At 36.1% G+C, this 12,307-nt stretch overlaps 1 pseudogene; it reads left to right on the forward strand.

Moving 5' to 3' along the window:
* Positions 1 to 1,341: 1,341 nt before the first annotated feature.
* LOC132613926 (uncharacterized) lies at positions 1,342 to 11,991 on the forward strand (annotated as a pseudogene).
* Positions 11,992 to 12,307: the final 316 nt, after the last annotated feature.

Consider the following 12,307-nt stretch of genomic DNA (forward strand, 5'->3'; position numbering starts at 1 on the left):
TGTTGTTTTCTTCTTATTTGGATTTTCGGATCAACTTCAGATTGCCGAATTTGAATTGCATTAAAACTTCATACTTGAGATTTTGACGAGCTTAATTAACTTCCAAGTCCTCTAACTTGAATAGATTCACAATTTCAAAGATGATTAAACTTTAAAATTATTATAAACAGTATGTTTGATAAAGTATTGATAAGCATTTTTGGTATTGCTATGACTAATATGTTCATAAGTTAATTACAAAATTATAAATTAAATATATGAGAAAAGAACCGGATATATAAGGGTGCCACAAGGGTGTTTTCTTTTTGTTGAAAAATTAAATTGTATATATAAGATTAAAATTATTATTGTGTTGGTTGAATGTCATTACTTTAGCTCTTTATATTTTGAATGCTTTTAGCCAGTATTTTGGCTCCTCTATCGAGGAGGAGGAGAAAGAGGGAGCAACAATTTTTTATCTAAATTTTATAAATAATGTTGCAGTTAAATAATTGAAAACTGACGGTAAAAACTTACCGGGCGAAATTAACACAAATATTCTGTATAAATAAAGAGAAAAAAGAAAGGTAGATCCCCTTTGGGTTAAAAACTCTCCACTACTTCTCTCAAATGGTAAAATTTTGGTCCCTCGTGGTCATCAATGAACAGAAAAAGTTAAAGAAATTTTTGGACTTTAGACAAATCACAAAAGTCATGGGCCAGCCAATGGGTCCCAGCCTAGTTTTAATCTGATCCAACAATCCCTTAGAAAATCTCTCCACTTTTTTCCTCACTTGCACAAAAAAAAAAAAAAAAAAAAAAATACTTTCTCCGTTTCAATTTAAATATTTTCTTTTTCTTTTTGATCTATTCTAAAAATATATTTCTTTTTTATATTTAGTAATTTTTTAATTTCAATATTCTACGTGTTAAGTTAAAGACACTACACACATCTTTAATTTAAAATCACAAAATTTAAAAATCTCTGGTTATTTCTTAAACTTTCTACGCAGTCAAACTGGTTTTGACTTGACACAAGACTTTGAATCTGATTTTGACTTGACACAAGACTTATTGAATTCTGTGATCTTAAATTAAAAATATGTAAAATATATCAAAAACGTTATTTAATCTTGTATTCTTAAACATGTCATGCAGAAAGTTAAAATTAAAAATTACCAAAAAAAGAAAAATGACTTTTTTTTAAACAGATTAAAAAGAAAATAAAATAAATATTTTGAGACGGAGGAAAATAAAGACAAAATTATGGAGTCTGGACAAAAGGCTATATATATGGGCCAGCCAAATAGGGCCTACTTTTAACTCTCTAATCTGATCCCTGAGATCTCTCCCTATTTTTAACACTAAAAAAGAATCTTTCCCCTTTTTTGCTCACTCAATTGAACTCCGTGTTAAGGAATCGCCTCATATATAAATAGCAGCACATGTATATACAGCATAACGCGTGACGCTAAACTCGCTCTTTCCATGTGAATAAATATGAAGCTAATATAACATTGAGTAGAATGGTAGTTACTTATTACTTACTTACTTACTTCACTCTATTATAAAAAAATAGCTGCATTTTCAAGTGAAAAAAAAAAACGAAAAGTAGATGCATTTTTTTTTGGATTCTGCAGAAAAATCTAGTGGTGAGAAGAGTTTGAACTTAGAAATACTTGTTGATACAGAATGAAAGGGAATGCTGAAACAGCTGTGTTGAATCCTTGCATAATCTCTCTCGACCACAAGAGGTACCCTTAGTATTCTATACCTTTTCACATTGTATTCAATTTGTAAATTGTTTATCTCTGTTTGATCCATTGGTTGAAGCTGCTGGATTCTATATAAAACTTCACCGGACTGAAAAAAAAAAAATGATATAATAGAAGAGATAATGGTTAAAAGCACACCTGAAGTGTCAGTTTTTCCCGAGTTTCCTCGGTGGCGGAGCCGGGATTTGCGATAAGGGGTTTAAAATATGATGAAGTAAACACACGAAGAAGTCTAAGGGGTGTAACATCTACTATTTATATATAAATAAAAGATTATTTTAACTATGTATAAACAGTGGAATTTTCTGCCGACCTCCTTAGCCGTATGTGGCTCCTGCTCCTGAGTTTCGTACCTGAACTATCAAGTGTTTGCACCAACTATTTATCAAAACAAATCTCGAAGTTGACTAGACCAAGTGTTTGAATAGCCAAAAGGTGTGTGGCAGCTTAATTTTGCCCATGAAATTTCGTCCACATGGCAGTTGACTCATTAATTTCGAGTTGTGTTTTGATAAATAGTTGGTGATAGTTCAGATGTGTTTTTGACCATTAGCTCTTAATTTTGTTAATTTTTTTTTCAATTAATCCCTTTAATTATCCGTGTGGAGTGCCATTTGGCACCTTTTTTAAACCAAAAGAGAGTGTACACAAGTTGAGATGTGTTTTGATAAATAGTTGGTGATATTAGGTAGGAAACACAAACACTTGATAGTTCAGATAGGAAATTCGCAAAAAAGTGATACATCAGGTGTGGTTTTGACCATTATCTCTATATAGAAACATGAGGATATGTAGTGTCCTAATGTTCAGATGAACTAATTTCAATTTTTGCATGGTTATTATGATTCTGTTTTGATAAATGAGTTCAAAGTGAGTATTGGTAAGTACGAATGAGAGTTGAGGTGTTGGTTAGCAATTTAGAGTGACTGGTGAAGCAGTGGATACTAAGAACTGAGTGTTTTCTTGAAAATTTGTTTGCTAATTTTATCAGCGATTTCAGAAGCTGCTGGCTGGTAAACACTTAAAAGAGTGAAGTGGCTAGAGTATGTGCATAAAACAAAATGAAAACAGTAAAGAAATGTCTTCAAACTTGGTTTCCATTAGTTTGTTTTCCTTTAAATTCTCTCTGTTTCAGTTTAGATGCCATAGTTTGACTAGTAACGAGTTTAAGAAAGCAAGAAATTTTTTGGAACTTGTGGTCTTAAACATGCCTTGGGATTTCTGTGACCATAAAAGTTGACACTGGGTAAAATCAGAAGTTTAAAGTTAGATTGATTCATTCTTTTGGAATGGACTAATAAGGAAATAGTGTCATTTAAAATGACATGTTGAGACTAGTTAGTTAGTCTAGTGAAAAATGGCTCTTCATAGGCTTTTCTCCCGTTAATACGCTTATTTTGTGACTCGTCCAGGCCTCATTTGGGAGTTTAGTGCATTTGACAGATAAACTTGTTTTAACATGAACAGATATATCAGAGTAATTGGTTAACGCTGAAAAGTTTTTTTGGTTTTTTAATTTCTACCGGAAGTTCTGCAATAATTAAATATGGCAAAAGATCAAGTGTGGAGTTTATGGAACTGCTTCTGAGCCTAAAGTTTTCAATCATTTCAAAAGACAAAGCATAACATTTTTGTATGACGTCAATTTTTAATTATTAAACCCTAACAGTACCTTACAGGATAATTATATTAAGGCCTTGATGAAATGATGTTTGAAATCTTTAGAACTATCTCTTTTTTAAAGCATACGATAAAAAAAGAAGCATTATTTAAGAAAAATACTCCTCTAAAACCTACTGCTCTAACAATCAATTATTGCTTTGAATTAGCTTGCATTGTCTTATTTTGCTTTTTATAATGCTGTCATGAACCTTCTGAAAAACAATTTCCTTCTTAAAAATAATGCTCGGTCATGAAGAAATATCTAATTTAAGGTGGTTCTTGGGAACTTCTGCTCTTTAAGATTTTTTCTTTCAATGAAGCTTTCTCCTGAAAAGTTTTTGACCAATAACTATCAATATGAACAGGGATGCTTATGGATTCTCTGTACGCCCTCAGCATGTACAAAGATATCGTGAATATGCTAATATCTACAAGGTACTATCTTGACATGATTACATGTTTACTGATTGATGTCCTGTTTATTGGTGAGAGAGTTTGGGAAAAGAAGAGAAAAGGGACAGAAGAAAGAAAAGAAATTTCATCCAACTAGTTAGCTAAATAAGAAGCATAAAGACAAGCTGAATGATGTTGAGAACAGCTACTGTCCGTTGTACTTCTACCACAGTTCTCAGCACCATGTTAAAACCTTTCTTTGATTTATCTTGATTTAAGAAAAAATTCTTTCTCCGATTGTCATAATCCATTTGTGTTGTTTTTAGGAAGAGGAGGAAGAGAGGTCAGATAGGTGGAAGGACTTCTTGGAACGGCAAGCAGAACCTGCTCAATTGACCATAAATGGGGTGTCTGCCGAAGGCAACTCCAGCAAACCTGATACTGACTCATTGTTGCAGGAGACAAGCTCCTTTTCTCAGAATGGAGATGAAGACAATGATCAAACTGCTGAAAAGCGTGGTTCTGAGGGTCATCTTGAAGGTGCAATAAAGAAGGACGATACAACAACCTCAGTTGAGAAGAAATCTCATCAGGCCCAAATATGGTCGGAGACCAGACCAACTCTACGTGCCATTGAGGATATGATGAGCGTACGTGTAAAAAAGAAGGTAAGTGTGGCCAAAAATGAGCAAGATCATGGTCTGCAGGAGCATATTCCTGCAGTTGAAGAGGCTAGTGCCACAATAGGAGAATCTGAAGAGGACTCAGAAGACGAGTTTTATGAATTAGAAAGATCAGAATCCATGGACAGATATTCTCTAAATGAAAGTATTAGTCATTTGAAAACTGAATGTCCTGAGTCCTTACCGCCTTGGAAAGAAGAACTGGAGTGTCTTGTTCAAGGTGGGGTACCCATGGCTCTCAGGGGAGAGGTTAGATATGATGCTCAAAATCTTCTTATGCTGTTGCTCCTTGAGTAATCCGAGTTCACGCATGAGCTTTATTTGTGTAATTTTGATACTTGTGTCACAGCTTTGGCAAGCCTTTGTGGGCGTGAAGGCACGCAGAGTGGAGACCTATTACCAAGAGTTGCTTGCTTTGGGCACTAAATCTGGTAATAATGCAGAGGATAAATGTACTGTATCAAAGGGTAATGGAAGTTGGGTGGACCCAAGCATAGATACTGTATGTCTTCCTGAAAATTGGACAGGGCAGATTGAGAAGGTCATTGAACAGGCTACTACTTTTGTCTCCTTTTAACATGCTCTACCTATCGACCCCTTTTTTCAGTACCCACAACATTTTATGCAGCTGTTGGGTCTGTATCCATTTTGGCTTCAATTTCGCCTTGCATTTTTAATGCAGGATCTACCCCGAACATTTCCTGGACATCCAGCTTTAGATGAGGATGGAAGAAATGCTTTAAGACGTTTACTTACAGCCTATGCCCGGCATAATCCCTGTGTCGGCTACTGTCAGGTAATGCTGTTGCTAGTGGTCTCTCTCTCTCTCTCTCTCTCTTTTTTTTTTTTTTTTTTTTTTGTGGGACTAATTATGCTTTCTTTGATTTTTGACATTTGGATGGACCATGTGGCATAAGACTTGGCAAACCAAACATCACAAACTGTTTATCGATTTAGTTTTGGCATTTATTGTGCTTATTTGGAGAGCTAGAAATAACTAGTGCCGGATTTTTCTTTTCTTGATTGATAACTAGTGAGGTTTTTGTCCAGATAATTTTAGAGAGGATATAATTATAGTTGATGGAGTTTGTAATACTTCCCAAAGCATCCTTTGTCTTCAGTTGCTATGTCACAGCTTCCAGTTTCTGATTGAAATTTATGTTTTACGGTGTTGTTTATGTTCTTCTTGAGATCTGCTTGCAAATTTGTTTGCAATTATTTAAGCGAAGTTAAAATGTGTTTTGGATAGCACCACATAAATGGGTTTTTATCTGTAGTTTTACTGGATAAAGTTTCAAATGACAGCCGCTATATGAAGGTCTGATTCTTTCAACTTGTGGTTCAGCCCTCTGGGCATTACACAAGCAGTTCTTCTTCTAAGTGGACTAGATTTTCTCAGGATCGTATCATTTTCTTCGATATTGCTCAGTTTTGCTTGTCTAATAATGCAGGCCATGAATTTTTTTGCTGGTCTGCTATTGCTTCTAATGCCTGAGGAAAATGCATTTTGGTATGTTTTGAACTTAATCTACATCTTGTTATCCAAGATGGATATGTCTTCATTTATTTTTTAAAACTGAGGTGCTTCTCAATAGTTTTCTGCTACTGAAAGCAGAAAGAGAGGTTCCTAATTGCAACTCAGAGTTGGAACAACTTTGGTGTTCTTTAATACCTTGCATTTTAAGAGTTTTGTTTGGTCAGAAGTGCAAAATGTGTTCCCATATATTTAATCACTCCTGTAGAATAAAATTGTTGGTAAACTTACAGGACTTTAGTGGGGATTCTAGATGACTATTTTGATGGCTATTACTCAGAAGAGATGATAGAGTGTCAGGTAACAAACAAGTTTTGCTTCTACTTGCTGTAGTTCACTATTTCATCTGCATACATACTTTCCCTCTTCATTTGTTGAACACAGAAATTGCTTTGTGAGAAATATGAAGATGTCACACAGTTTTATTTGCTACATTGTCTCTTATCAGGTTGACCAACTTGTTCTTGAGGTGTTGGTGCGGGAGAAATTTCCAAAGTTGGGTAAGTATCTTGTTCCTACTTTCCTAATTCAAGCTCCTTCTCCAGATTCCTATTGATTATATTGTTTGCCATATGTTTTGACTTCTTAACCCATTGATGCATCTGTGCAGTTAATCATCTCGATTACCTGGGAGTGCAGGTAGCATGGGTTACTGGACCTTGGTTCCTCTCCATATTTATGAACATGCTTCCATGGGAAACTGGTCAGTTGGTTTATCTTGTTTTGAAAATTCTGATCTATAGTATGGCTGATATTACATATTTATAGGTTTTAAGTTGATGAGATATTCAATTTGAGGCCAACTGTCTGAGCCTTCTTCTTGGCTCTTGGATTGTCTTACTGGTTGTTTACCCCCTTTTTCATGTTTTTTTTTTTTTTTTTTTTTGGTTTTAGTCCTTAGAGTCTGGGATGTACTTCTGTTTGAAGGAAATCGAGCGATGTTATTCCATACTGCACTTGCTTTGATGGAGCTTTATGGTAATTTTTTTAAATTCAAGAGAGTTGGAAAGTTTCTAAAGATGTATTAATGCAAGTTCTTTCTTCCTTGCCATTGTTGTTCAATTCTCTTGTTTGTGGAGCTCAAAAGTGATGTACTTATTCGTTATTCAGCGCCTGCATTAGTTACCACAAAAGACGCAGGGGATGCAGTTACCCTGCTGCAGTCACTTGCTGGCTCCACATTCGATAGCAGTCAACTGGTGCTGACAGCCTGCATGGGCTATCAAAATGTTACGGAAGCTCGATTAGAAGAACTAAGAAATAAGCATCGACCGGCTGTGAAGGCTGCGATTGAAGAGAGGTTCAAAGGACTTCGAGTTTGGAGGGCCTGTCAAGGTTTAGCATCTAAACTCTGCAGTTTTTAAGCATGATCCTAGATCTTTAACTGTTGGAACCACTGAAACAGATGGCAAAGCTGATAAAGTGATGAATGGTGATGCATCTCAGACAGATACTGTATCTGCTAATGTGGATGAACTTTACATGAGCCTTAATGGCAATGTGGAACTAGATTCTGCTCCGGATCTCCAAGAACAGGTAACTTTCTTCGTATTTCCCATACATATTCCATCGAAGTCCGCCTTTTCAGCTTGCACCCCTTTCCCTGATTGTGTTTTATTAATCCTGGTTTACCTGCTTTATCTTCTTGTTGCTTAAATGGGATATCAGAATTTGCTTCATATGATTATCTTGGAATGACAGAATGTACTGAAATTAGTTCTTCTTTCCAGCTCAACAGTGTTATTCATATAGAAAATGTGCTTAAAAAATTTGGATGGTCATTAATAAATTAATGATTTTGGAGAAAGATACTACTCTCTTTAAGTAAAGTATGGGCAACTTAGAAGGAATTGCCTGATAAAGCAGAACTGGACCGGGCTGTGAGCTTGATGCCTCATTTTGAAGTGAACTCCTCCCTGGTAGGAACTTTTATTAGGACTAAGGAGTGTCCTGGAAGTTCTCCCTGAAGAAGCATGTGCTGATTAGGTCAAATCACATCAACTTACCTAATGAGAGGTGAACTAGCCATTGGTTGGAGGATGGTCTCATAACTATTGACACTGCAGCATTGTGTTAGGTGATCGTTACTGTTCTACCTTTTCCCCAAAATAACTTTTATTAGATGTAAAGTCAGACAGTATTGTCTATACAATGCAAGAGAATTCCATTGATGTCATCCAGTGATATAATTTAATGTACGATATGAAAACTTTACCTCTCGAGAAATAGAAGCGACAAAGTTCATTTGAGGACATATTTTAGTTGGTTAAATTAGACCTATAAGAAAATGAATGTTGATTCAATTTCTAAAGATAAAGCACTCACCAGTTTTCTCCTTCAATTTTTTTTTTCGTTCTTCTTTCCTCTGCTCCCTTCTTTGTTATTTTATTTTCCTATTTTCAGCTCCAGTTTCTTCCTTCCAATCCTTTGTTTTTCATTTCGTTCTGAATTTATAGAAGTTTGTGGGAGTAAAGTGATCAGTTGTTCTGGATATCCTCAAAGTAATATTCCCAATATTGTTTGAGTTGGTCATCCACAATTCTGACTTACATCTATTTTGCATACATTACTACGTGACCTTAATCAGGCGGTCTGGCTGAAGGTTGAGTTGTCCAAGTTGCTGGAGGAGAAAAAATCTGCTGAACTCAGGTGCATATTTTATGTGTTCATGCTGCTTTATCTAGTGAGCACAATATTGTGCAGGTTGACTTTTCTCAAAACTATTTTTGGGAAAGTTGGAGTTCCAGTCCTTATGAATGTACTGATTCAAACAGCTAGCTAATATATTTTGGGGTAAATTTCAATAATTTATGCTTTATGCTATGATCAAGCTGTAACCTATATCTGAAGCCAAATTGTGTCCTGTGGCTTCATCCACAATGGCCTCTTTTCCCTGAGGCCACATACTCTCCCCTTTCTGCCCTTCCAACCCTGCCTCTTGTGATTTTCTACCACCTTTTCTCTTTATTCTTGTCCTTCCAGCAGCTTCATCATCAAGATTCAGGTTTGGGGCAGAGAGACCACATTTTAACATGGGAAAGTAGTGGTGGTGCAAATTTACCTAGTCAAAGTGTATTTAGGTTCAACTATGATCAATTGTTTTAAAGGGCGAGGGAAGCTTCTGAAAGTTGATCTCATCCCTGCCAGCCTTCAAGCTCACTGAAAAAGTTGCAAAAACTCTATCAAAGAAATGGAAAATTATGATGCTTGCGGAGTGGCAGTTCAATTGTCCGTTTAGAAAACAAACTGTAAAAGGTCTCATTGAAGTTGAATAACTCTCAACTTCTTCTGCAAATCTTATTTGAGAGCTTTCAGAATGAAAAACTCTAGTACTTTTTAGTGCGTGCAGGAACTAGGAAACTAAAAGAACTGGATCTCATATTCCTTGTCAAAAAAAAAAAAAAAAAAAAAAAGAACCGGATCTCATTTGATAGGGGACTGATTTCCTTTTCCTATTTTCTTCCCATGTCCACAGAGCTGAGGAGTTGGAAACAGCATTGATGGAGATGGTCAAGCAGGATAACAGGCGGCAGTTGAGCGCAAAGGTAACTAAGAAGCTGCTTTATAAATGAATTATGTGCTTTCTTCAGAGTAGGAAGTCATATCCCCAGCTCACCTCCTCCCAAACCCCCCAAACAAAGGAAAAAGAACAATCCCACTTCCAGTTCATTCCTTCCAGCTTGCATTTATGTGCCTCTCCTATCCACCTACTAATCTAATTAATATTAATCTGTATTCCATGTCTATCTCTTCTAACATGTATAATCTGCTCCTGCTTACATTGGTATAAGGAAGAAAATGATGGTTTTTATAAGTATGCTCTTGCCTTCAGCAGTATCCCAGATTGAACTTGATTCCTAAAAATAAATGGTACTTTCATTCCCGAATATACACCTGAACCCACATTCATCAATAAATAATATACTGTGCCACTAATCCTTTTGGCTTACAGTGACTGTGCTTCCATACATTTATTTCAGTATGGATGTAAGACTTGCGGAATTTCTAGGTGGTTAGCACTATACACTCCATCACTATTACCTGCTGTGCATTTGAATTTAGAGCTCTTATTTCCTTTAGTCTTTTTTCCTCGTATTCTTCCCCACAAATGATGATTGCTTTTTGGCATATATGATCTTCCTTTTCCTTGAAGAAATTGAATTTATCTCAATAACATCTGAACATTGACATTTTCCATTGGACTCAGGTTGAGAAATTAGAAAGACAGGTTGCTGAGCTTCGAGGGGCCCTTGTTGCTAAGCAAGAACAAGAGAATGCCATGCTTCAGGTGACAATTTTCATTACTTGTTTGATGATGCATCGGAACATTGTCTACTAATCCTCCCTTTCTTTCAATTCCGAGTTTATTTATTTATTTTTTGTAGGTTTTGATGAGGGTGGAACAAGAACAGAGGGTAACAGAAGATGCTCGTATATTCGCTGAACAAGATGCAGCAGCTCAAAGACATACCTCTCAAGTGCTACAGGTTTCTTCTTTGATCAAATTTCTTGGTGAAACATTTTGATTCCTAATTCTTTACCTGGGAAGTTTTACTCCATGAGATTCTTTGTGATTTTCTACTTAAACATATCTAGTTCATAATTTCATGCAAAATAGGGGAACTTAAATTTGGAAATATGACATTAGTTGGCTGATATGTTGAACATCTTGTGTCATTGCGACAACCTGCAGGAAAAGTATGAAGAAGCCATTGCTTCCCTCGCTGAGACAGAAAAGAGGGTGGTTATGGCAGAATCAATGTTGGAGGCTACCTTGCAGTACCAATCTGGTCAGGATAAAGTACTACCTTCTCCGAGGTATACACCCATGCTTACATGTTGTACTTTTGTCGCATTATTAAGAACACTATCATATGCCCTGGTAATCATGATGTTCTTTTCTGACACTATTTCATATTTAGTCATTTACTGCAACGGCTTCATTGGTTGCTAAAGGACAATTACATGCCTATGTCAAGAGTAATAAGAAAAGCATACTACCTTTATTAATTCATATCTTGTATTTTCTCTAACATGGAAGAACACGTTCTTTTATAGATCCACACAGCAAGTTTCATCTCCTGGAGGGGGCAGCCAAGAATCATCACTAGAGATACATCCTAGAAAGATCAGTTTGCTCTCAAGACCGTTTGGACTTGGCTGGCGTGACAGCAGCAAGGTAAGTCCTCAAATTTCTACAATTTTATGATGAAATCTAGTTGTTTGGGTTATCACCTTTCTGGCAGTTATTATACATCGCATGTGCAGTTGTAAGATTGCCATATCCCAGCCGTCATGATTTGTGATAGATAAATAACTCAATACTAATAAGAAATAGTCATTTTTTGCCCCCTTTCATGTGTAATTATACATGTCTAGCACATTTGTCATTCCAAACTGCAAAAGAAGTTGCGATGCAAAAATCCCTTCAAAAGAATTGGCTAGAAAGATTTGATAGTATAACCGCTGATTTCCTTTACTGAAAAGTTACATAACCCCAGACTTTTAGTAGGTGGTTGAAGTTGTAGTTAGTATAGCTTCTGTCTTAAAAATATATAAGCCTTCTCATTTATTTGTTCCTGAACAGAATAACAGCCAAACTATGGTTGGTTCTGATATCTGGTATAAAAATAATTGAGTGAAACAGGGGAAGCCGGCCGAGGAGGTTAGTGACACCAAAACTGTGAATGATGAGCACAAGGAAATGAAGGGCGATCAATTGGAAGAGAAACTGCAAGAAGCCTAAAGATGCAGATCCATATGAGACACCAGATGTGAAATGGCCTCAATATTGGTCACTTATAATAGAGGTGATAATTTTTGTATTCAGTTGCTTATTCATTAAAGTGGACAATAATCAGTAGAATGGTTTAAAGCAAAAGTGCTTTTGGTTACAGTGTTCGTAAAATCATTCTCAATTTTATGTATTCTACCTTCAAGTTGTACAAGCACTTCTTGATGACAAGTATGGAAGAATATACTAGAACCCCCCCCCCCCCCCCCCCGCCGCCGCCCACCCACCCACACTCATACACCAAACACATCCCCAACCCCCCTGTTGAACACTAATACAATAATCGTTTGGTTTGCGGACTAAGTTATCCCGGAATTTCTTGAACCAATTTATCCAACCTCACACCCAGTTTGATGGGATAAGGTGAGATATTCAGGATTAAGTTTGAAACTAAATTTATACTTTTAACCAAACAAAGTATAAATTTAATCCCAAACTTAATCCTGAACCAAACGATTTAATATTCTTTCATACATGAAGAGCTCTT

The sequence above is a fragment of the Lycium barbarum genome, chromosome 10 (assembly GCF_019175385.1).
Source record: "Lycium barbarum isolate Lr01 chromosome 10, ASM1917538v2, whole genome shotgun sequence".
In the NCBI taxonomy this organism is placed as follows: domain Eukaryota; kingdom Viridiplantae; phylum Streptophyta; class Magnoliopsida; order Solanales; family Solanaceae; genus Lycium; species Lycium barbarum.